The sequence below is a fragment of the Microtus pennsylvanicus genome, chromosome 16 (assembly GCF_037038515.1).
Source record: "Microtus pennsylvanicus isolate mMicPen1 chromosome 16, mMicPen1.hap1, whole genome shotgun sequence".
Taxonomy (NCBI): domain Eukaryota; kingdom Metazoa; phylum Chordata; class Mammalia; order Rodentia; family Cricetidae; genus Microtus; species Microtus pennsylvanicus.
In genome coordinates, this window is record NC_134594.1 from 37,478,293 (window position 1) to 37,504,666 (window position 26,374).

A 26,374-nucleotide genomic window follows, 5' to 3' on the forward strand; every position below is an offset into this window, starting at 1 on the left:
GGTAAGGTGTGTGTTCACAGTTCTGCACTGTTACCTGGGTAAGGTGTGTGTTTACAGTTCTGCACTGTTACCTGGGTAAGGTGTGTGTTTACAGTTCTGCACTGTTACCTGGGTAAGGGTGTGTGTTTACGGTTCTGCACTGTTACCTGGGTAAGGTGTGGTGTTCACAGTTCTGCACTGTTACCTGGGTAAGGTGTGTGTTTACGGTTCTGCACTGTTCCCTGGGTAAGGTGTGGTGTTCACAGTTCTGCACTGTTACCTGGGTAAGGTGTGTGTTTACGGTTCTGCACTGTTACCTGGGTAAGGTGTGTGTTTACGGTTCTGCACTGTTACCTGGGTAAGGTGTGTGTTTACAGTTCTGCACTGTTACCTGGGTAAGGTGTGTGTTTACAGTTCTGCACTGTTACCTGGGTAAGGTGTGTGTTTACAGTTCTGCACTGTTACCTGGGTAAGGTGTGTGTTCACGGTTCTGCACTGTTACCTGGGTAAGGTGTGTGTTTACAGTTCTGCACTGTTACCTGGGTAAGGTGTGTGTTTACAGTTCTGCACTGTTACCTGGGTAAGGTGTGTGTTTACAGTTCTGCACTGTTACCTGGGTAAGGGTGTGTGTTTACAGTTCTGCACTGTTACCTGGGTAAGGTGTGTATTTACGGTTCTGCACTGTCACCTGGGTAAGGTGTGTGTTCACGGTTCTGCACTGTTACCTGGGTAAGGTGTGTGTTCACGGTTCTGCACTGTTACCTGGGTAAGGTGTGTGTTTACAGTTCTGCACTGTTGCCTAGGTAAGGGTGTGTATTTACGGTTCTGCACTGTTACCTGGGTAAGGTGTGTGTTCATGGTTCTGCACTGTTACCTGGGTAAGGTGTGTGTTTACAGTTCTGCACTGTTACCTGGGTAAGGTGTGTGTTTACAGTTCTGCACTGTTACCTGGGTAAGGTGTGTGTTTACAGTTCTGCACTGTTACCTGGGTAAGGGTGTGTGTTTACAGTTCTGCACTGTTACCTGGGTAAGGTGTGTGTTTACAGTTCTGCACTGTTACCTGGGTAAGGTGTGTGTTTACAGTTCTGCACTGTTACCTGGGTAAGGTGTGTGTTTACAGTTCTGCACTGTTACCTGGGTAAGGTGTGTGTTTACAGTTCTGCACTGTTACCTGGGTAAGGGTGTGTGTTTACGGTTCTGCACTGTTACCTGGGTAAGGGTGTGTGTTCATGGTTCTGCACTGTTACCTGGGTAAGGTGTGTGTTTACAGTTCTGCACTGTTACCTGGGTAAGGTGTGTGTTTACGGTTCTGCACTGTCACCTAGGTAAGGGTGGGGTTGACTCTTCTGCACTATCACTGTGGCAGAGTCTTATTCACCAACACATGTATTTAGATAAAGGGCATGTTTACAAAATAATCTTTGTTTTTAACATTAAGCGACATAGAGCTAGAGAATTTCAGATCTCAAGTCTTTATTTTAGGCTGAGAATGATGGACTCATCTGTTTTTCTGGTGATGGACATGTCAGTCCTCTTCACATTCGTTGCTGTGACCGGTGCAGCTGCGAGTATTTTTTGGTATTGTCTTCTTGTGTACAAATGCGAGAGATTTTTAAAGGATGTTTGTATGAACGAAGGTGCCTGGCAGTAAGATATATACATTTTCAACTTAACTAGATATTACTAAATTTTCTCTAAATTAATTGAATTAAATTATCATCCCATTGCTGTGTACCACATTCCAGAGGTCTCCGGCCAGTTCTTCTCTGGGGGGTATTGTGTGAGAGGCTACAGACAGTTCCCCTCACCCAAGCACAGACCATTCCATTGCCCTGTTCCTCTCTAAGTTTCAACCCCTTGGTATGTAAGTGTTGTTAGTACTGGAGACCTGGGAATTTAATCACAGGATGTCTTAGCTGGCGAGCCTGGCTCGTTCTTTGAGAACCTGCCTCTCCATAGTTAGACAAAGTGAAAAGTCACCCTCATAAAGTAAGATGGAACTATCTTCTGTTATCTCCAGGGAAAAGGAGAGCCTGCTTTGCATAAATTAGCATGCATAATTTGTGCAGGCAGTGGACTCCTGGAAGGTTGCCAGAAAAGCTTTCCGTAAGATGAAATTCATGGGAGTTCTTATTCACAAGACACCAGTGAATGCTGTTTTCTCTTCCACTTGTTTACTTCTTTTGGTTTTTCTTAATGTTGTTCTTGATTACAGGTGGCTGGGGCAAGGGGAAATTCTCAAAATTAGTTTTTTTGTGGGATGTTAGTGCAAAGTGAGGTTCATGCTCTTAGACGGCGGTGCAGACTATAAACGATTGAACTTCACTTGCCAATGCCGTGGTATTTGGAGATGGAAGTGATTAGGTGATGAAGGTGATGCCCAGGTAAACAGAGTGGGGAGGAGAGAGCTTGCTAGGTTCTTCTGCAACGGCAGAATAGAGTCAGAGATGGGTGGTCTGCAGCATGGAAAACGGAGCTCTCCAGTCTCTTTCCTTCTAGAACAATGAGAAACACGTGGTTTTAAAAGCCATTCAGTCTGCGGGGTTTGATACAGCAGCCACAAACTAAGAGAATATTTAAAAGTACTCAGTTGTACTGCTGATGGTATTTTTAATTCTTTGTTTTTAAATCATCATTAGTGTTAGGGCAGGAAAATCTCTCTGTGTGTGAGCATGTGTGTACACATGGAGAGGTTAGAAAACAGCACTAGGTGTTACTGGTTTGCCTCCCCCCCTTTTTCTTTATTAAGTTTGTTCTTAGACAATTTTATAAGTGATTACAATGTGTTCTGATTATTCTCATCCTTGTCAACCCCACCTACCATTCCTTTTCTGTTTTGTTGATTTCTTTTTTTTAAATATGTATGGATGTTTTGACCGCATGTATGTCTGTGTACCATATGCGTGCCTGGTGCCTTTGGAAGCCTGAAGAGGGCGCTAGTTCCAGATGATTGTGAGCCACCATGTAGATGCTGAGAACTCAACAGGTCTTCTTGGAAGTGCAGCCTCTTAGATGCCCAGCCATCTCTCCAGCCCTGAGTTTGTTTTTTTGAGGCAAGCTCTCTCCTTGACCTGGGGCTCACTGATTAGGCTAGGGTGGCTGACCAGCCAAGACCCAGGGATCTGTCTGCATTTGCCCTTCCATTCCGAGCTTGTGCCGAGATGCCCAGCTCTGTCATGTGGTGTCTGGAAATTGAACTCCACTCTCCATGTTTGCAGAGCAAACACTGACTGACTGATCCATCTCCCAGCCAAGAAATTCTTTTATGAGGGAAAGGTCATGGATTGGAATATTATAGATGTCAGCCTGTTCATTTTATAGCCAGTCTTCCATAGCAGGATTTAAACCTTGCTCCTCACCTGTCAGAAGTGAACCCTTTGATGTTTGGAGTTCTAGATGAGACAGTGTGGGTGGACCAGTGTAACTCCACTACTGGGATCATGGCCGGGAATCAGGTTCCGTCACCAGAAACCTCATTGGTGGCTCCGTGAGGAGCTGCAGAAGTCCTGTGTCTGGACATGTTATGTATCTAGAGCTCCATCCTTCAAAGAGGACAAGGGAGTTTAGAGCACAGCATGGTGGGGCCCTGGAACCCTCGGGCACTCTGAGAAAAACCAAAGAGAAGAGCAGACAGTTCCGTTCTAGTGTGGAGACAAGCCCTTTCCACCGTCTCTGCTTCAGGTCTTGGTATGGCTCATCTTTTTAAGCATGCATTTTTATAGCTTTTCTTTCTAACCATTACATAAAACATGAAAGTTGCACATATTAATGTTACCATAATGTCTAATATATGTCCACATGGTGTGATGTGTTTTCTTAAGCATTTATCATGTTTTTATAGTGAAAGCTTCCTTAATATCGTAGTTTTTGAAATGGTCACCACAGCATTGTTCTGTGTGCTGTGTGACAGCAGACCAGGGCGTTTTGTCTTTAGCTGTAGTTTAGTGACCGCTGACCAACCTTTCCACGCTCCTCTAGGGCCTTACTGTTCACATTCTCGGCTTCCATGAGATCAACTCTTAGAAATGTCTACCGGTGACTGACTCCACGTGGTGCTTGGCTTTGTGTACTTGGCTGATTTCTTTTAGCACACTGATATCAAATTCCTCCTGCGTTGCTGCAAATGACAGGACTCTATTAATCTTTTACGACTGATAGAATTATAAAATTGTGTCTTGTACGTCTCAGCTGACGGCACTTGGTTCCGTCCCTTTCTGTCCTGTTGGAATAATACTGCTGTAAACAGGAGCGCAATTGACTCTTTGACAAACCGATTCTTTTCCTGTGGATAGAACCAGTGCCGGGACAGTTGGCCCTTACGATAGATCTTTCAAATTTTTGAGAAATTCCATACTGTTTTCCGTAATGGCCGTGTTGATTTATGTTCCTGCCACCTGCGTGGAAAGGGTCCCTTTTCTCCACATTCTCACCAGCATTTATCTTTGTTTCGGACAGGGTCTCACTACACAGCACTGACTGTCTTGGAATTTACTCTGTAGACCAGGCTGGCCTTGAACTCGCAGAGCTCTGTCTGCCTCTGCTTCCTGAGTTAAAGGCATTAAAGGCGTGTGCCACTACAACCAGCTGCCAAAGTTTATCTTCAGTCTTTTGAATACTGGCCATGTGCCACTGTGGTTTCTATGTGCCTTTCCCTGACAGTGGTGGTGAACATCTTTTCATAGTCCTGTTTGTATCTCTGTATTCTTTGAGAAATGCCTTCTTAGGCATTTTGCCAGTTTCTTAAGTGGGTTGTTTAATTTTTGCTGTTAGGATTTTGACATGCCTTGAACATTTGGGGTAGCTACCAGAATCTATACATTGCAACTTTTTGCTCGTATTCTGTGTATTGTCTCTGCCCTTTCCTTCCAGTGTTGACTTTGTGGTGTAGAAGCCTTCCAGTGTGATGTAACCTCTGCATTTGTCAGTTTTTGCCTTTGCTTCCTGTGCTTTTAAGGTTGATCTCATATTATCTATTCTGTTTTGAGACTCATTTTATTTCAAGTATAGTTTACTATTTTTGAAATTCTTCCTTATGGAATATGTAAACATCCATATTTTAATTTAACTTTCCTTTATTTGGAATTCTGTTCTAAGTCCCATGGCTGGAACAACATTTTAAGTATGGTAAAAGCTCAGCTTGTTAACTGTGTGGCAAATACACACACACACACACACACACACACACCTCACACACACACACACACACACACACACCTCACACACAACCCCTTGTGGTCAGCTCATCTGTTTATGACATTCTTGTGTCCTGATGTTGTAGACTGGCTTTCTTTATCCCTAACACATCTCGAAAACTTTATCTGTTTATTTGTGGCGTCTATAAATTTTTGTGGGTGCATGTATGTGTGTGTGTGTGTGTGTGTGTGTGTGTGTGTGTGTGTGTGTGCGTGCATGCGTGTGTGCGCTGTCTTCTTCAGTTGCTCTCCACTTAAGCTTTTGAGATGAGGTCTCTCTCTAAGACTGGAACTCACTGCTTTAGCTAGAATAGTTTGCCAGTGAGCTCCAGGGATGTGCTTGTTTCCAGTGTAGCCTTTCAGCATTGGACTTACAGACATCCCAGCTTGTTAGTGATGGGCTTACAGACATCCCAGCCTGTCAGCAATGGGCTTACAGACATCCCAGCCTGTCAGCCATAGGCTCACAGACATCCCAGCCTGTCAGTGATGGACTTACAGACAGCCCAGCCTGTCAGCGATGGACTTACAGACAACCCAGCCTGTCAGTGATGGGCTTACAGACATTCCAGCCTGTCAGCCATAGGCTCACAGACATCCCAGCCTGTCAGCGATGGACTTACAGACAGCCCAGCCTGTCAGCGATGGACTTACAGACAACCCAGCCCGTCAGTGATGGGCTTACAGACAACCCAGCATGTCAGTGATGGGCTTACAGACATTCCAGCCTGTCAGCGATGGGCTCACAGACATCCCAGCCTGTCAGTGATGGGCTTACAGACATTCCAGCCCGTCAGTGATGGGCTTACAGATCTGTGCTGTTGTGCCAGGCTTTTGTGTGTGCTGGGAATACAAACTCAAGTCTTCTTGCTTCAGCCAACTGAGTCATCTCCTAAGCCCCCTTAACATACCTTCATAGGAAGATACACAGTAGGCAGACAAATATGTAAGTACTTACGGTGGAGTAATTTGTTCTTGTCAGTATTTGCAATTTGAAATCAAAGCATTTAGGAGCTAAAACAATGGTGTAAAGCTCATAAATCTGGACATAAAAATATTGCTACTAACAGTCCGAATAAATTGATCATGATGGTTGATGCGAATCTTAGATTGAACTTTATGAAATTGCCAACATTAGATCAGTATGACTTATAAAATGCTGTTTTCTTACATCTTACCTTAGACTGTCTTAGGCGGCCACTTGTATGGTTTGCCGTGCGCCAGGACTAGGGCAGATGAGTTCAAACATTACTGCATTCTTTAACCTCAGAGGGCAGACACTAACTTCCTTTGCATTCTTGCTAATGGAAGACATTAGAGAAGACCATGGTTTTTTCTGTAGTCACTGAGAGTAGCACACGGTATAATCCTCCTGCTTGCCTGGCAGTGCTGGCCAAGTCCACAGAACAGGACAAGGTGAGGAGGGGGAGGTGCATTTCACTGTGGGCACTTTTTAAGCCAGTGGTTTTGTGATGTCATTTTATCATCAGAAGAGAAATAAATGCATGTAAGTTTTGGCTTTGTGTAGTAATTGATATAAACAGGTTAGGGTGAAGCCAGTTCCTATGGTGTGAGTAGAGATTATTATACCTTCTTATTTTGGATGCAGCTGGCAACTGATGTGGGATTTTCCTCTGTATGCTGTGTTTACCATTAATGAATAAAGAAACTGTTTTGGACCTACAGCCGGGCGGAACAGAGCTAGGTGGGGGAAAACTAAACTGAATGCCAGGAGAAAGAAGGTGGAATCAGAGAGAAGCCATGTAGCCCCGCTGAGGACAGATGTTGGAACTTTACCTTGTGGCAATACACAGATTAATAAAGATGGGTTAATTTAAGATGTAAATTAGCCAGAAATACGCTTAAGCTATTGGCCAAACAGTATTGCAAATAATATGGTTTCTGTGTGATTATTTCGGGGCTGAACAGCAGGGAACAAAACAAGAGACCTCTTACCACAGGCAACTGTCAATTTTTTTGTTTGTTTTCTTCTTTGTGTTTTGTAGGAAAGGTCATGCCTTTCTGCTTCGACTTTTGACTCACAGGGTGCTTAGACTCTTGCCCACTTTCATTTGCGAGCTCTCTGCTAGACTTGTAACACCTGCCAGACCCCTCTGTAAGTTCGCCCTTTTTGTTCACCAGACTATCCATATTTTGGCATGACTATCAGGCATACCTGTTTTTTGGCACAGCCCCACCATAGTAAAGTTCGTCTATGAGACGAATCAAATGAGAAGCCTCTTGTAACAGACATTTCAGGGTAGGGACATTTGAATGCTCAAACTGTAATTATTTCAAGAATGGTGATTTGTGTCTCAGGCCTTAATATGGCATCTTGTCATAGTTCAGAATATAGTTTGGGTCTTTAGTCCTGGCTTACTGATGCTATTTATTTTATTTATTTCATATATGTATATATATATATATATATATATATATATATATATATATATATAGCATCTTTAGAAACCATCATCAAAACAATTGGTAATTTGAGTTTAGCAAATGAAATAGGATGTGAATTTGATAACTGTGGAGATATATTAGTAATAAAAATCATGCTTGAGTCTTGTTATGATGAATTTCTTTGGTAATTTGTATAGTAATTGCTAAAAATAGATAAGCAAATTATGTGTGATTGCATTTCCTAGGTACAGATGAATTCTCTTTTGATAGAATCAGCATTTAGATGTATTCTATCATTTTTCCCCTCAGAGGTCTCTCTGCTTTGAAGTAAGATCTTGGAGTAGGCTGTGGAACCCTTATCTCACCCGGATCTCTGAATACAACTCAGTCTGTTTTTTAACTTAAAAGCGCCATTTATAAAAGTACGCGTATTTATAACATGCATGGAGACAAATGTATTTGTTGGGTGGGGAACAGCACCGGGTAATTTGACTTAGTTTTGCCACTCTCAGGAAATTTCATTAGATCCCCTGTCCAGAATTCTCAGCTATAAATAGAGATCAGCTAATTTGATGAAGAGCCTGTGGGTCTACAGATAATTGAACGAATATATCAGGGTTTAGAAAAACTCGCAGGAGATGACAGTGATAGTGAACAGAGCCGAGGAGAGCCGTGACGTGGGGAAGAAGGAGAACAATGGTGGGCTTGTGTAGGACAAAGTGCAGCTCCAGAGCCAGCAGCTGGCCCTGTGCCTCACTGGAACCCATTGTTCTTCCCCACAGTCTTTTGCTCAGCTGCCTCAGTTCCTCATTCTTCAGCTCCTCTCCCTCCCATTCTGGTTCTTGACTGTAGAGGGCTACTTTTGCTGATGTTCTTGGGGGAGTTAATTCTGCAACTGCAAATGTAGTCCGCCTTTGCACACGGGCTGTCAGAAGAATTCTTTCCGCTGTCCTTTCAAGTGCTTTATCACTGGCTAGTTCCGAAAAAAAGAACTGTGATGTTTAAAGAGGCTTCTCTGGAAATATTACTAGTATTCCTTCTGGATTGTTTTTACTAATATTCATTAGTAAGTAATGGCTACATTGCTAATGTTTCTTCTTATTTCTTTCTTTTGATTCTCTTTCTTTTGGGGATGTGCATGTCTTGAAAAACAAAGTGAGCATTGAGAAAGTATTTTAGGGTAAGGATTTAAATTTCTCTGTGCTTCATTTATATGGTTGGTTCGTTTTGAAAGAGGATCTCCCTCTGTCATTCAGGCTGGTCTGGAGATCCCAGTGTAGCCCAGGCTAGCCTCAGGCTTTTGGTCCTTCTGTTCCAGCCTCTGAGTCCAGCTGGCTTCTGTGTCCTTTCCATCTCAAAGACAGGTGTTGAAGCAGCGGGGGAAATGTGTGCCTTCACATCCAGGGAGACATCTCTTTAAGGCAGCTTAGGAAGTGTAAAAGTATGGCTCAGGTCACAATACCGTGAAAGGGATGGCAGTTGGAGCATGTTCTCACCCAGACCTCTGCACACACCATCCCGCCGATGAAGTGCTGAAAGAGATGTGTACACAAACTGCCTACCCAGTGGCTTAATGCTTCTTGGTGCAAAATAAGTATGACACTCGAATATCTCTCAGGCCTCCACACCATCAACTGTTTGGCCCACCCACGCATGGATTCTGTGCCTTGCTTGACTCTTTTCCCGGCTTCGAGATCCTAAGTCTCATGACACATGATCTAGTTAGGGGACTGTTTATGGGGACAGTGCAGTGGAGTGTTTAGATTCGGGACTATCTCCTGCAGTTCACACATCGGCATGCTTTCCAATAGCCCGTGTAGACTCCTACTGTGTGCCAGAGATGATTATAAGTAGGGAGGGGGCAGTGCTGACAGATTTTTTTTTAAAAAAATTCTTATTCCCTATATCTGGAAGATAGACAATAGATGATAGGCAGATGAGGTAGGGTTGATGGTTATGGGTACTAAGGAGAAATAAAGCACGGGGAGGGGCTAGCAGACATTTCTTCAGTGTAGGAAGTATAGTTTTTGATGAGGAGTGAGCCATGTTGATATTGGAGACACACAGTTATGCTATAGCAGTTCTTGAATCTTCTTCATTGTTTTTTTTAGGTTCTGTAACCTGCCCAGACCTTAAAAAAAAAAAGGAAACTTTTGCACATAGGAGTGGGTGGAGTCATGGAAAATTAAGCCATACCTAAACACCGCACATACCTTTGGTTGTAGCAGGCTTCCAGACATCAACGAACATAACCAAGGAGCAAGTCGTCAGAAACCCTGAGAAAGATGCCTTATTAAACAAAACAGAGCAAGCTCCTCATCTCCAACTGATGCTGGATCTCTGTGCCCCTAGCTGGGTCATCATTTTTAACATAGACAAGGATACTGGTGATGTGGGAGTCCCCTCTGTGTGCTGTGATTACCATTAATAAATAAAGAAACTGCTTTGGACCAATAGTAAGGCAGAACTTAGGTAGGCAGGGAAAGCTAGGCTGAATGGTGGGAGAAAGAAAGGTGGAGTCAGAGAGAAGCCATGGAGCCACCACCGGAGACAGACATGCTGAAACTTTGCTGGTAGGCCACGACCTCGTGGTGATGCACAGATTAATGGAGATGGGTTAAACTAAGATGTAAGAGTTAGCCAATAAGAAGCTAGAGCTAATGGGCCAAGCGGTGATTTAATTAATATAGTTTCTGTGTGGTTATTTCGGGGCTAAGTGGCCAGGAACCAGCAAGCAGCCTCCCACTACATACTGGTGCTTAGAAAGAAGCAGTATGCCAAGAGCCTAGGAGTTACACTGGGGATGTGTGGTGTGTTACTCACTGACTCAAGGAAAAACAGTGGAAGGCCCTAGATCATGGCAATCCTTGCTGCCTGCTGCTGCCCGTGTGGTTTACCCCCCACCTATTATTTGTGTTTCGTTGATCTGAAATTCTTTCTCTTTGTGTTTTTGCTTATTAAAACTCCTCTTGAGTCTCAGAGTCACCACACTTTTATTTATCTCTGTCTGGCACCCCTGAGTGCTCCATGACTGCGAGTCACGGCTGAGTGGATGGAAGAGGAGGTCTCAGCTGGCAAGCACCTTCTCTTGTTTGAAGTGGCGTTTCCAGACTTTGTCAGAGGTGCAACCCTTTCACATCCTCTGATTAGACAGAGTGGCCTTGTGGGTAAGGAGGCGAGCAACCCATTCATCCTGCCAGAGAGGGTGCCTTTCCCTCTCCTGTTTGAGTAACCGGCATACAGTGCTTTCTTTTTCCCTGCCTACTGTTTGTTTGTTTGTTTGTTTGTTTTTTTAAACCGTGCTGTCCCCTTCCAGGGCTTTCTGTTTCATTTTTGCCTCAGCAGCTCCCTTCTCATCCTGCAGGTGGGCAGACTGGAACAGGATTGCATTTGTAGCCTGTCAGCTCGTCTCGTCTTCTGGCAGAGATGAACTTGAACATTAAGAAGGGCTTGGGAGGCAGTTACTAAGAAGCCGCTTTGGTGTATCAGGGGTGGGGAGCGGGGGATGAATATACAGACATTTTCCTCTCCATTAGAGAGAGCTTAGATTCCGTTAGCATGCCCTCCCTGCTGTTTCCCAATCTATCAGTTTCCTTCACGTACTCCTACTCTACAGCTTAGCCTACAAAGGTTCGAGCCTGGCAGCTCCTTCTCAGCCAGGAAAACACAAGCACTTTGGCCTGTCACATCAACAGGGCTCAAGTCCTGACCATTGAGAAAATAGCCCGAAAGTCCCAATGCCTGGCACCATAAATCCTGGCTTTGTGAGATAACTTAGCTCTCTGTATGTATTTTTGTGCAGTGGCTTTTATCCTGGTTTAAAAAACCGGAACCAAACAAACAAAACCTAAGTATTTTCTGGCATTGCCATCAACGTTCTTAGTGGCCTTAAAGTCGTTATGCCTGCTGATTCTGAAAGGCACTTTGATCTATGGTTCTTGTGATTCATATTTGCTAGCTCAGTATTTAATCCCTCAGCATTATTACCAAGAAAGAGATAGCCTAAGCTGATTTAGAAAAATTACTAATTCTCCTAGTGGAAACCAAAACTTTGAGGTAGTATCAACCTATGAAGGGAAGCCATTTTTTAGAGGGTAGTGTCTGTTTCCATGTCACCCTAAAGAGTTTGTGGTGTTTGGAACTGTTTCCTTTAAAGACAGGGACTGGAATATCTACACCTCAACCTGCTGGTGTAGTTGAAGATGACCTTGAACTTCCAATCCTCTCTCCTTCACCTCCTAAATGCTGGGATTGCAGGCATATGCTACAATGCCCTTCTTATTTGGGGCAAGGGTAAGTACTCTGTAAACCGAGCTACATCCACAGGCAAAGTTGTACGTTCCTAAGCGCATTAGAGAAGTTTAGATGCCTACGGAAGAGAAAGGAGTCCAGTCACAGTTGCCCATTGTTGCTCTCAAAACTAGATTGTGAGGAATTCATGCTAAAGGGAATGTTATGGACAACCACATGAAATGGTCGGGCTGATTCTAACCTAGTCAACAATTGTACATGCTGTAGTAGGGAACATTAAGACTTCAAAATTGACTTATAAGCCTTTTCCCTCCCTCCCTCCCTTCCTTCCTTCCTTCCTTCCTTCCTTCCTTCCTTCCTTCCTTCCTTCCTTCCTTCCTTCCTTCCTTCTTTTCTTTCTTCCTTTCCTTCTTACTTTTTCCCCTTGATGGAACTATTCTATTTTTCTCATGACATTCTGCCCAAAATAGCCATTAAACTACTTTTAAGCCTGCATATGACTGCTGTAGCAGTGGACATGAGTATTTAAGAACAATTTGAGACACGTTTCTAATCACCCACTTTATTTATTTTTTTTAAATATTTATTTATTTATTATGTATACAACATTCTGTCTGTGTGCACACCTGCAGGCCAGAAGAGGGCACCAGACCTCATTACAGATGGTTGTGAGCCACCATGTGGTTGCTGGGAATTGAACGCAGGACCCACTCTAATCACCCACTTTAGCACAGATTATAAGTCAACACTCTCTGAATTCCTGTTCCATGCCAGAAGCGGTGTTAGGTGTTGGGGGCAGAACTGGACTGGCTACATTGTATCTACTGCAGCTTCCTCCTACCTTGGACAGCACCCAAGTTGGTTTAATGGGATGCATCTGAACGCTCTTCCTTCCTTAAAACGAGCGCCATATGTTGCCCTGGAGAACCCATGGATGCTCATCAGTAGCTGTGTGGTTAAAAAGTAATTTATGATTCTGACCAGGGAAGCAGGCATGCTAACTGCAGATCTTCACCTCCCCCTCTGCTCCTACAAATCCAGTCCCTGAGTCCTATCCCCAGTCCTGCAGCAAGCAAAACACCTGCTGCTGTCTCCCTCCTCCCATGCCCATCGATCGCACAGATCTTCCCTTTCTGAGCCTCCCCCCACCACTCACTGCTTCATGCCAGTCCCCGACTCCAGCAGGTATTCCTGAGACCCCACAGGCAACTCAAGCCAAAACTAATCAGAAAAGATGGGGAGTTCACTACAAACTCATCAAAGGAAAAATCCACCAAGAGGGCTTTTCAGTTCTTAACATCTATGCACCAAATGCAAGACACCCAAGTTTGTAAAAACACGACAGTTTAAATTACATAGTGACCCTCATACACTGATAGTGGGAGACGTCAGTATCCCACTCTCGCCAGTAGACAGGTCATCTAAACAAAAACTAGCCAGAAAAAATGCTGGAGCTAACAGACATTATAAACCAATAAACCAAATGGACCTAACAGATATTTACAGAACTGTAGTAATATGGGCGGCGGCGGCAGGGTTGCGTCCCCCAAACCCAAGCCACCTGCCCGGCTCGGCTAGCATATGCCCCAAATAATTACACGGACACTGTATTCTTTTAAACACTGCTCTGGCCCATTTCTAATAATCTATGTAGCGCCCCTAGGTGCGCTTACCGGGAAGATTCTAGCCTAAGTCCATCCTGGGTCGGAGCTGGGGCATGGTGTGCGTCTTCCCTGGTGCAGGTAGCATGGCGTCTCTCCTGCGTCTGCTCCGGAGAGGAGAGCTGCGGAGTCTGACCTCACTTCCTCTTCCTCCCAGCGTTTTGTTCTGTTTACTCCTCCCACCTATCTCCTAACCAATGAGCCAAGCAGTTTCTTTATTGCTTAACCAATGAAATCAACAGATTGATATATGACACTCCCACATCACAGAACATTTCACCCAAACCCAAAATATACCTTCTTCTCTGCACCTCATAGAACTTTCTCTAAAATTGACACCACATACTCAAGACACAAACCAAGCCTCAACAGATAAAAGAAAATTGGAATAACACCCTAAATTTTATCTAACCATCACAGATTAGAGGAATTCAACAGCAACAGAAACGGCAGAAAGCTTGCAAACTCATGGAAATAGAACATATCACTACTGAATAAAACAAGGAGCAACAGAAACGGCAGAAAGCTTGCAAACTCATGGAAATAGAACATATCACTACTGAATAAAACAAGGGTCAAGACAAAAATTCATTCATTCTAGAAATGAATGAAAATGAATCCACAGTATAACCAAACTTATGAAGGCAGTTCTAAGAGGCAAGTTCATAGTACCAAGTGCCTACATTAAAAAAAAAAAAAAAGAAGCGATCTTGTATTACTAACTTAACATACCTGAAAGGTCTGTAACAAAAAGAAGAAACCACATCCAAAAGGAGCAGACAGCAAGAAATAATCAAATTCAGGGCTGAAATCAATAAAACAGAAACAAACAGTACAAAGAATCAATGTAGCAAACAGTTGATTCTTTGAGCAAATCAATGGGATTGACCAACCCTTATCTAAATTAATTAAGAGGTGGGGAGAGAAGATCCAAATTAACAAAACTAGAGCAAAAAAGGGGACGATGGCAACAGATGCCTGGAAGTCTAGAGAATCATAAGAGCGTACTGTAAGACCTATGTTCCAACAGAGTGGAAAATCTAAAAGAAATGGATAATTATCTGGATTGAACTTAACCAAAGTTCGATCAAGATCAGTTAAGCAATTTAAATAGACCTGTAACTGCTAGTAAAATGGAAGCAGTCATTAAAAGTCTCCCAACCCTCCCCACTCCAAATGCCCAGGGCCAGATGGTTTTAGCCCAGAATTCTACTAGACTGTCAAAGGAGACTTAATGCCAATACTCCTCAAATTATTCCACAAAATAGAAAGAGAAGGACCATTTTCCCATTCATCTTATGAGACCGCAGTTACCCTGATACTGAAACCACATAAAGACTCAACAAAGAAAGTGAATTATAAACCAATTTCCCCTATAAACATAGATGTAAAAATTTTCAGTAAAATATTTGTAAACCGAATCCAAGAGCTTGCAAAAAAGATCATCCACCATTATCAAGTAAGCTTTACTCAAGATGTTCAAGAATGATTCAGTATACCTAAATTAATAACTGTAATCTTCTATATAAACAAACTGAAAGAGAAAATCACTTGATCATCTAATTAGATGCGGAAAAGGCCTTTGACAAACTCCCAACACTCTACATGATCAAAGTCCTGGAGAGATTAGGGATACAAGGGACATGCCTAAACATAATAAAGGCAACATACAGCAAGCCTATGGGTGATGTCAAATTAAATGGAGAAAAACCTCAAAGCAATTGCACTAAAATCAGGAACAAGACAAGCCTACCCACTCTCTCCATGTCTCACCAAGATAGTTTTATCTAAAACAAATATGACAACTAAAGGAAATCAAGGGGATACAAATGGTAAAGGAAGACATCAAAGTATCCTTATTTGCAGATGATATGATAGTATATACATAAATGACCTGAAAATTCTGCCAGGAAATTCCTACAGCTGATAAACACTTTCCGACGTGTGTGTGACTACAATATTAGCTAACAAAACTCAGTGGCCCTCTGTACATGAATGACAGATGGACTGAGAAACAGATAGGGAAACAACACCCTTCACAATAGCCTCAAATAATAGAAAACACCTTAGAGTAACTCTATTTTTAGTTTTATGTGCATTGGTATTTCTCCATGGGTGTCAGGTCCCCTGGAACTGTAATTATAGACAGTTATATGCTGCCATGTGGGTGCTGGGAATTGAACCCAGGACTTGAGGAGGAGCAATCAGTGCTCTTAACCGCTGAGCCATCTCTCCAGTCCCAATAACTCTAAACCAAACAAGTGAAAGGCTTGTATGATAAAAACTTAAAGTCACTGAAGAAAGAAATTGAAGACGATATCAGAAGATGGAAAGAATCTCCCATGCTAATGACTCGAAAGGAGTAACAGTGAAAATGTCCATTCCACCAAAAGCAATCTACAAATTTAAAGCAATCCCCATCAAAATTCTAACACAATTTTTTTTATACAAGGTTTCTCTGTGTAGCTTTGAAACCTGTCCTGAAACTTGCTCTGTATACCTGTATGTCAGGTTGGCCTTGAACTCATAGAGATCCACCCGTTTCTGCCTCCCGAGTGCTGGGATTAAAGGCTTGTGCCTTAGAAATACCTACTTGGCTCTGATTCTGACAGGCGGACACTCTATTGCTCACAGGCAGTCACACCACAGAAACTAAACCCTGAATGGTTCCAGACGTGTTCTTAGGAAGTAGGAAACTGCATCGGAATATACATGTTGCTTTCATCGGAAGGAAATGAAGAGGCAGTTCAGCTGCCTGAGTGCTGAGCCAGGACCTCAGCCACGCTCTGCACTGGGAACTGCCTGCACTTCTCCGTGGGCCCTTGAGTAAGTCCTCCCACCTGAACGTCATCTCTGATATGTGTGGGCTGTGCTGAAGGTTTCCACACTGAAAAATTCTGGTGTCCATTCCACAGATGTAGAAAATCTAAGTGAGTCTCCCACTCCAGAGCCAGACCCCGAATCTGAGTGTCCCATCTCTCCTTTCATCTGGGTCCCATGCTATTCACCCTGTATGTGGAGTGGAGATTGGCTGGATGTTTTCTGCGTTTACTGAGTGGCTTCACTAATCTAGCTATAGTTAGCAAGTGCTTTTTCATTACCACCACCATGCTAAGCATTTAAAGGCCTTTTGATCTCTTAGTGACTTTACAAAGAAAAAAAACAAAACAAAAACAAAAAGCCAGTTTCATGTGATAGGATTTGTGGAAGCCCTAGAAAATGTTCTGTTGAACCGCAGTGCAGGCTGGTGTTTTGCTTGTTAAAGAAACATTGGTTTCTTTGGAGGAAAAAGTTATGAATGTTGATTTCATATTAAAAGGCAGATGCACCTAGCGATGATGTTGTTACCAATTTGTTTTAAAGTCAAGGGATCATAAATAGAGAAAAAGCTGCCTCGTTCCATCTGCGCCTTCCCTATGTCAACATCGTCTGGGGAGCCGTGAGACCAGCTCGATCTATTGACTGAATGTCTAGAGAAGAGAGGGATAGTGCTAATACTACTACTAATAATAAAAAGACAGGAAACAGAAAGGACGCTGTTACAGGCTTATGTCCTAGTAGGTGATAAATGAGAATAGAAACATGAGTTTGTAAAGACAAGTAAATGAGTTTCCTGGGCCTTAAGCCCCTGTGGCTGTCAAAGCAAAACTGTCCGGTAAAGAAGGGAGTCTAAACAAGCAGGATTCCATTCTGGCGTTTAAATACTTTCACTGCTTTCTCTTTTCATGCCCATTTCATTGAATAGCACTGGGGTCATAGCCCTGGGGTCATGGCTCTGGCAGTGTTCCACCACCCAGCAGCTCCCCTTGTGTCTGGGAAAGGATTGCTTGTCCTTGCTGCAGGAAGGTCAAAGCAGGGGTGGGAGCTGGCGTTGGTCGCCCAGGGGAGGGCAGGGTCCTTGGAACTCGCAGCTGTAACAGATGAGAGGAAAACGTGGTTAAATGGCAGGGAGTGGGGTCAGGGAGATGGCCCGGTGGGTAAACTGCTTGCTACCTAATAGCTCCGAGAGCTGAGTTCTGATACCAAGCACCCAAGTTAAAAGGTACATGTAGCTGAGGCACCTGTAACCCCAAGAGCTGAGACATAGACTGTGGAGGCGGGCAGGGACAATCCCATGGAAATAGGATCTGGGAAAGTTTGGGAAGAGCTGAATTAGGTGAAAACAAACTTATGTCTTTGTACAACTTTCCCAGACTCTTTAGTTTTGGAATGAGGGATCCAAGAGGATCACATGGTAAGGAGGATTCTCCACTTCATTGGCTGGCAGCCACCTTAGACTGTTCCCTCTTAATGCCTTTGGGAAATGCGATGGTATATTCACACCTCCCAGTCCGTGGTAAGACTGCAATTGAGGTGTTTGTGGCATTCTCCTGGGGGAGGGGTGTGTACTAGTCAGTATGGGGAAATTTTCCTTGAATCCCAGTTTGCCTTGGGTTTCATAAGACTTACCTAAATGTTCTTGAGTCTACAGAAACCCAGGTCCTACAGTTAATGTGTCCAGAGACACAGGCAGCTAGGAACTGGCTAGATTTATTAAGGAACTGCCTTACATAATTACAGAGGCCGAGGAATTACGTAGCGCACGGTCTGTAAGTTCAAGAACAAAACAATCGTGACTCAGTCCAAGTTCAAAGGCTTTAGAACCAGAGGAGCTCTTGGCGTTTCTCTCAGGCTGTATCTGATGGCTAAGGACCTGGGCGGGGGGGTGGGGGCTTCTCTTGTACATCCTGGATTCCAAGGGCAGGAGAACCTGGGGTAATATTATGAAAAGAAGACAAATGTTGTAACTCAGACAGGAAGTCACCAGCCTCTGCATTTTTGCTCTGTCTGGGCCCGTAGTCAATTGTAGGGCACCCGTATAGTGTGAAGGAAGAAGCGCTTCTGTTACTTGACCCGTTGAATATGCATGTTTCCCCAAAGTGCTATGAGAGCAATCCTGAGGGATCATGCTTTGACTTGCTATCTGAACGCACCATTCCAGTCACGCTGATGCCTGAGGTTAACCGCCACAGAGCCCAGTCTGTCCAAGCAGAGATGGAACTTTAGGAATTTCATTTTGCTAAATTGATTACTTAATGTGAGTCAGTCTACAATTGCCCGAATCTAAGACTTTTTTGTTGTTATTGTTATCTCCCCGTTCTTTTCTTCTGATCGCTCACTTCTCACTTAAGAGGGAATCTGGAAACTGTGTGCGATGGTATACACCTGAAATCCCAATACCTGAGATGCTGGGGCAGGGAAATGTTAGCTTTAAAGTCCAGCTTGCCGGGTTGGGGAACGGATGGACCCAGTTTAGAGCCCTTCCCTGTTTTCACAGAGAGAACTCCGTGAACCCCGAGATTTTCTTCAGAAGATCAAAGGTCAGCACACAGAGTAATAGGACTTTATAAACACTCACACTCGGACTGCGGACAAGGAGGCTTCACATAGAGCTGTGTTTCCAAATAAGAAATGGTGTTTGGCCGCGTAGCTCGACTTTGTATTTTCAGCACAGAGTGAGAGGAAAGCTGATTCGTATTTTTAAAACAGTAGGAAAATTCTTTCTGCCCGGATATGAATTCATCTTGGGACGAGCTTCTGGAAATCCTTGCCTTCCATTGGCTGCAGGGTGCCGCACCGTCGCATTTTATGTGGAGTCGCGCAAGGAATCCTTGCTGCTCTTCGGCCTCTTGTCGCTGATTTCTTCAGGTGCAGGTAGTGCTGTGTTCAGGAGTTACAGTTTCCTGGCCGGCTAACAGAGCCGGCCTCCTCTTGTTGTGTTTGATTAAAGAGATAGAAGAGACTCTTATCTTATAGTTTAGTAAAATGTTCAGATTCTCCGCAGACGTATACCCCCTCCCTTGGGCTTACACACAGCCTTTTATTCAGCATCTTGGTAGGAGACCTTTAAAATCCTGTTGGCTGAAGCTCAGGGAACATTTATTTGTCCCTGGTTAGGTGTTTTGTAACGAACACGGATAAAGAATAGACATGGATAATTTGCCCTTGTTAGTAATGTTCAAGGATAATTCGCCCTGGGGGAGGTTATCCACTTCAGGAGAGACGCAGGGATGAGCCTTACTCATGTGTCTGAACACTTCATCTCCGGATGCCGGTGGTACTCTTCTTGATGTGGGGCTTAGCTGGCGGAAGTAGGGTCCCAGGGCGGGGGTTGCAGGTTATAGGCTAGCTCTGATTGGCCAAGCGCTCTGCTTCCTCCTGATGGCACAGACTCACTTAAGCCACCATGCCTTTTAAGTCGGGTGGAACTGTATCTCCTGCGCTGTGAGCCACAGTAAAGACCCTCTCCTTTAAGGAAAGTTTACCTGGTATTTCGTGCCAGTGCTGAGAGAAACAGCTGGCACCGTGCCTTAGGAGCCTGCATAACCGGCACTCGATTTCTGGAGGGGACTTTTCATGCTTCCCGAGATACTTTTGGAGAACTCATGCAGAAGCGGAGACTTTGGCTGGTCCCTAGAGATGGGAAGGACTTAGGGAAGGTGGAGGAGTGGAATGGGCTGCTGGCGGCGTTAGTATTGGTGGCTAGAGCAAAGATGTGTTTTTCCACATGGGTTTTTCCTTTCGACTTTAATAGAGACTAATGAAGGAGAATAGAGACTAATTGGACTAAAGCCCCAGAGGTAGTGTTTTACTCTTCTTATTGCTGGGACAGAAAACCTGGCAAAGTAACTAGAGGAAGGAAAGGCTTACTCTGGTTTCCAGCTGGAGAGTCCAGTCCATCAAGATGGAGAAGTCTCAGGTCAGGAGAAGCAGGTAGCTAGTCAAGGACACCTGTAGTCTGGAAGTGGAGCATGATGCTTGCTGGTGTCCTTTTTTATTCAGCCCAGGACGTCAGTCCAGCAAATAGTGTTGCTCACATTTAGCGTGGGTTTTCCTACCCCCACTCAGTCTAGGTAACTTCTCACAGACACGATGGAGCTCTGTCTCCAGGGATCCTAGACCATGCCAGGTTGACAGTCAATCATGATAAACAACATTATTGAGACACCCCCCCCCCCGCCATCAGTGGGTTAGCAGTGAAGGTTCTTGAACAAAAGCTAAGTAGACAATTTAAACGCTTCCCAGTTTAGTTAGAGCAGAGAAGCCCGCAGGACCCATGAGCCCTTGGAAGCAAGATAGAGAGGAAACGAATTTATCCTCTGCTCTGACTGGGGCGGGACTCACTGCTTGCCTTCATTTTCCCCTTTCCTTTTCTCTTCCCAGACTGGAGTTTTCTTCAGTCCCCAAATGCATTAACTCAAAGATGACCTTCCTTACTGTGTGAGAGTTTGAATACCCAGAGCTATTTTCATTTGTTCCAGATTGTCTCAGAAGTCCGATGTCCAGGTGCCAACTGGAAGGGCCGGACCTGGCCTGTGGAGGATTGGTTTAAAGTTGAGTTCTAAATTAAGTACTTGGGGACAGAAACGAGACGTGGCCTAGTTCTAACTCACCAGTTAGCTGTATGTGTTTTCCCTCTTCGCTTAAATACGTATCTGTCTGGCTCTTTTAGACCCCAAAGGCATACAGCTCCACATCAGGAATGTCTGGATCCCTCTGCTCTCTCTTCTGTTTTTTACTGAGTAGTTTTTGGCTTGCTAAATGCTTTAAAAAGTCAAACTACAAAGGAATTTCTCCAAATACCTAGTACTGTATTTTTTAATTTGTTTTAAATTTCTGGCCCACCTCCTATCTTACAAATGATTAAAATGGTATTAATTAAGAAACATAAGCTCTTGCTATGACATAGACCTCTTAAAAAAGGTTTATTTTTTTTGTATGTCTGTGTAAGTGTATGTCACCTATGTGCTGGTGCCCTTGGCGTCCAGAAGAGGGCGTTAGACCCCTTAGGTTGGAGTTACAGGTGGTTGTGATGTATCTGATATGGGTTCAGGGAATGAACTTGGGTCCTCTCAAAGCAGCAAGTGTCCTTAACTCCTGAGTCTTTTCTCCAAGTCCTAGAACCTGTAAGTTCTAAGCAATATTGTCTGCAGTAGCAGGAGTTTTGCCTATAGGGAAGCAGAGCATACGTAGTACAAGCTTTAGGGCCAGAAGAACCTGATTCTGAAAGCTCCCTGTGCCTTTACTCCTGGGGTGACATGAGTGTATTGTGGACTAATCACACATGTTTTGAGTCCCCTGGGTAGAACCTGTAGTAGGTTTGTTCTCTTCCTGTCAGTGACCTTTGAGACTTTGAGCAGTAGACTTAAACAATACAGATGGATGGGATTGCAGAGGTGATTGGGAACGATTAAGAGGGCATGCTGCCTTTGTACAGGTTCCAAGTTCAGTTCCCATCACCCACACTGGGCACCTCACAACCTCCCGAAACTTTGGCTCCAGGGAGACCTGACTTCTCCAGCCTTTGCAGGTAGCACACTAATGTGCATATACTCACACAGTTACTCACACGTAATTAAAATAATATAAATTGTAGAAAACTCCAGATAGGCTTTCAAGGGCATCCATTAGTCCATAGACCTTTTGAGACCCTTTGAAGTATGGAGAAGTTAGAGAGGCGTAGAGGGCGGTAGTGCCTCAGGTCCTTGGCTCCTCCGGTGTCTGAGCATTGGCTTCTTCCCCTCTAATTTAGAGGATTATATTTACAGGCAGGGTTGTTAGGAATATCAGAGCAGCTAACATAGCCCAGCAGGAGGCCTCTTCCGGGCAGTCTGCAGAATTGTGGCTGTTGCCCTTAAGTGGGAACGCTGGGAATCTTTTTCTTAAAGTTGTGTTGCTTGCTGTCTTGGATTTTCTTTTCTGCCACAGTAGAGATGGTTTTGGTTAGCACACATTAATTACAAACAGTACTGGATGTCATTATGACGTTTCTGTGTATATGATGTGCTCTGGTTATAGTCACACTTCATTACCCTGTTCCGTCATCTCCCTCTGATCCCATGCTCTTAAGTAGCTCTTCTCAACCTTCCTACATTTTTTTTAAGTCATTGTTATTGCTTTTGTCAGCAAGTGATTTTGGGAGGGTTGCTAGTGTGAGCGTGAGTGAGGGGCTATTTGCGGGGCCTGGATAGCTCATTGGTGGCTGCTCCACTGAAGAAAATGTCTGCCCCCTCTCCAGCAACCAGTTGTTGCCCGGAATTTCTCAGGGCTGGGTGGAGCATTGTGAACCCCTTTCCACTGAACCCAGGATTCTTAAAACACAGAAAACAAAAGACCTAAAGTAAAGTGCTTATAGGGGCCTAGACACGGCTCTCTGGTTACTTTCTCTGTCATCCTATTGGCTACAGTTCAGTCACATGACTGCAGTGGAGGCTGGGAAATAATAGCCTCCTCTATAGAAGAGAAGAAAATGAGATTTTCATGGATAACTGATAGTCTCTGCAAAACCGTTTAATCTGCTTCTGTGATGTAGCTGGTGACCCCGTGGAAGCTCAACCTATTATGACATTTCTCCTCAAGGAGATGTGGTCATCTTACATATTTCCTTGGCGTTTCATGTTTTACCTCAGATTTGAAAGAACTGTCAAACAGTTTTGCTTTCCCGTTAGAGAGATTCAGATTTAGTCTGTAGTCATTCAGTCTGGTATTACCGTCATTCCTTTTCAGAGTGTAGGTAGTTGCTTTGGTTTGGTTTGTTTTTCGAGACAGGGTTTCCTCTGTGTAGCCCTGGCTGTTCTGAAACTCAGTCTGTAGACCAGGCCGTCCTTGAACTCACAGAGATCCGCCTGTTTCTGCCTCTTAAGTTCTGGGACTAACGGTGTGCACACTGCCTGGCTGTAGTTGCTTTTTAGTGGTAGTGACTCACTACATTGGCAGATGAGTGAATAAGGGAAGAGTTTATTTTAGCTCATGGTTCAGACAGTTGCGCCCTTGGTTGCCTGGCGCCCTTGTCCGTGGGACTGTGATGGCAGCAGGGAACCCAGAATGGTGCAGAGTTGCCAGGAAGCAGAGGGAGGAGAAAGCCTACCCTGTTGGGTTCCTTCTCCTTTCCCTTTCCTGGACCCTCACCGCACTGACGGTGCCAACTCCTTAACTAGGAGATAATATCTCTATGGAGATATTATCATGGCACACCCTAGCATGCACCTCACAGCTAGACTCGCCCAGTGCAGTCAAGTTGACTGATCTGCTCCCATGTCTCCTTCTACTGCTACTCTGGAGCTCTGAGGAGAACAGACAGGTCTGTCCTCTATTCACAGGAAGAGCAGAAATGTCGACAGTTACCACACATGTGAAAAGGCTCTGTGATTCTTACCCATTGTCGGGACAGACCTTACTTCCCCCCTCTGTTTACAGAAAACAATGGCTTGGGTCCTTAGGCTGAATTACACGTTTGAAAGTTCATTTTGCTATAATTATAGTTTCACATGTATCTGTGATGAACAGCACAGAGATCCCAGGTGCTCTTCCTATTTTTTTTTCTCTGACGGTAGCATCTTGCATAAACAACGGATCAGGAAAATAGCTGCAGTACAATCCACAGCCCTTACTGAGATTTTACGAGTTTTTAGTGTATGTGTACGCGTGCATGTGTGTGCATGCGCTCTTAAGTAATTTAGTCACGTGTAGACTAATTCCACAAGCAAGATTTAGAATAGTTCTGTCTACAGACGGCTCCTATGTGTGACCCCTTTTAGCCATAGCTGCTTCTTCTTGGCAAGAACTAACCTCTACTTTTGCCATTTTAAGAATGTTCTGTCAGTGTTTTGGAAGTATATATATCCCCTGTTCTTCTTCTCCCTCTCCTTTCCTCTCTGTGCCCCTCCTTTCCTCTCTTCCCTTGCCTAGATTTCCTTTTGGTAAACATTTGGGCCTAGGATGCAGTTTTTAAGACCTAGTCATTCTGCATAGACAACCAGACTCTGGATGATGTCCTGTGTCATAGAGGAACGTATGAGACACACATATCTGATATGCACGATTGATGTGTTGTATTTTTTTTTAGGATTTATTTATTTTCAATTTAATTATATGTGTTGGCATATTTTGCTTACTTGTATTTGTGTACAGTGTATGCATGCAGCGCCCAAGGGAGCTAGGAGAGGATGTCAGATCCTTGGGAGGTGGAGTTACAGATGTTGTCGGCCCCTGCGGTATTTGAGAACTTAAGAACAGTGTTTTAAGTACTTGGCCTTTGTTGGGATTGCAAATCATTCCTTTTAGTTTACAGGTTCTTACATTCTTTACATGGTCTTTTCCAGAGAAAGAGGCCGTGATCTTTCTGAGGTCTGGTTTGAGTCATTACCCCCATGAGTCATGCCTTCGCTGTCAGCTCTGAGAACCTTCTAGGTCATGAAGATTTCCTCCTGTGCCTTTTGAGAGTGGATTTGTTGAAATGGAATACAGACTCAACACTCACGTACAATGCACAACACAGTGGTTCTTGGAATTGTACAGCTGTCTATCACCTTTGTTAACTTGAACATTCTTATCATCTGTAAAAGAACCCTGGAGCCCATTATTGGCCATTCTCCATTTCTTCTTACGTGAGCAACTTGCTAGTCCACTGTGCATGTTGGTTCGATGATTTTGTACATTTTATGCAATGGATTCATGCAGTATGCAGTCTTTGTGGCTGACTTCTTTCACTTGTGTGTGCTTTCAGTGTTCACCTGTGTCGCAGCATACCTTTCCATTGCACAGTAATATTTCATGGTCTGGCTGGGCCACAGTTTGTTTGGTTATTTATTAGTTGGTAGCCATCCGATTTCAGTAAATCACACCGCTGCGGTATTTGTGCACAGTTTATGTAAGCATGCATCCTATGTATTGAATGAACCCATGGAAATAATTCATATAGTATGCTTCTTTGGAGAAATGCTTACCTCCTTTGCCCATTTTAATAATTGAAGATTTATCTCATGTATGTGTGTCACTTGCATTCACGGTGGTGGGGTACCGCTTCTGAAAATGGTTCTCCCTTTTTCACCTTGATGAGGCAGGTTCTGTTTTGATTCTGCTGATGGACATGTAGGCTGAGGCCAGGCTGATTTCTGGGGTTCTGGGCTTCTGGGTAGTTCTCTTGTCTCTGCCCTACATCTTGCTGTGGGATGACAGGGATTTTAAGTGCCTACCACTGCATGTCCTATGCACCCCCACACCCGTGTGTGTGTGTATGCGTGTATGTGTGTGTGTGTGTGCGTGTGTGTGTGTGTGTGTGTGCATGTGTGTGCGTGTGTGTGTGTGTGTGTGTCCGTGTCCCCACTGGCTGAACTCATTTTGACAGGCTTATCCTTTTATCCACTAAGCCTTGACTTTTAATCTCTTTATTATTGAGTTGTAAAAGGGATTTTATAAAATATATTCTACATGTAAATCCTTTTGTTAGATACATTCTTTGCCAATATTTTCTCTCATTCCTTGAGGTGTCTTCTACTTTCTGGTTAGTGACATTTGTAATATTTATAATTTCAGCAGACCCAATTTGTTGTCTACTGATTAAATTATTTCTGGTTCATATGCATTTGATGGTATATCTAAGAACTACTGTCTAGCTTACAGCTGCAAATTTATTTCTGTGTTTGTTGTAAGAATTTGGGGGATTAGTGTGTAGCCCAAGGGTAGAGCGTGCGTGTGTCCCCGGCCTCGGTGTCTAGCACTGCCTTGAAGAAGCACGTTTTGCTTTTTCAGTTAGGCTTGTGGTCCATTTTGAACTGATTTCTTAGGCAATTATAAAGATTTCTTATACCCCCACAACGTTTTGTTGCTTAACAGTTTACGTTGAATTCTGCGATCCGCTTTGAGTTGGTTTCTGTAAAAGGTGCCAGAAGTGCCAATAAAATTTGCTGAATTGGAATCCAACAATTAAGTAAAAACTTTTAGGTTAAAATCTTAAGTGCTACTCACAGATGCAATAGTTAAGCTATGAGCTTGTTTTCCTTCTGGGAAGGAATTACATTTGGGAAGCAATCTTCTACTTTATTAGCTTTTAAAGAAGAAAAATAA

At 43.8% G+C, this 26,374-nt stretch overlaps 1 protein-coding gene across 2 annotated transcripts in view; it reads left to right on the top strand.

Moving 5' to 3' along the window:
- The window catches only part of Ppm1l (protein phosphatase, Mg2+/Mn2+ dependent 1L), a 207,390-nt gene that overhangs the window by 46,494 nt on the left and 134,522 nt on the right, over positions 1 to 26,374 (top strand). The window contains exon 1 of one of the 2 annotated variants that reach the window (XM_075951052.1): positions 3,543 to 3,666. The exons of the other annotated variant lie outside the window; for it this stretch is intronic. The gene's annotated coding sequence lies outside the window, so the exon portion shown is untranslated. Of the gene's footprint in view, positions 1 to 3,542; positions 3,667 to 26,374 lie in introns of those variants that run through there. 2 annotated transcript variants of the gene reach the window in all.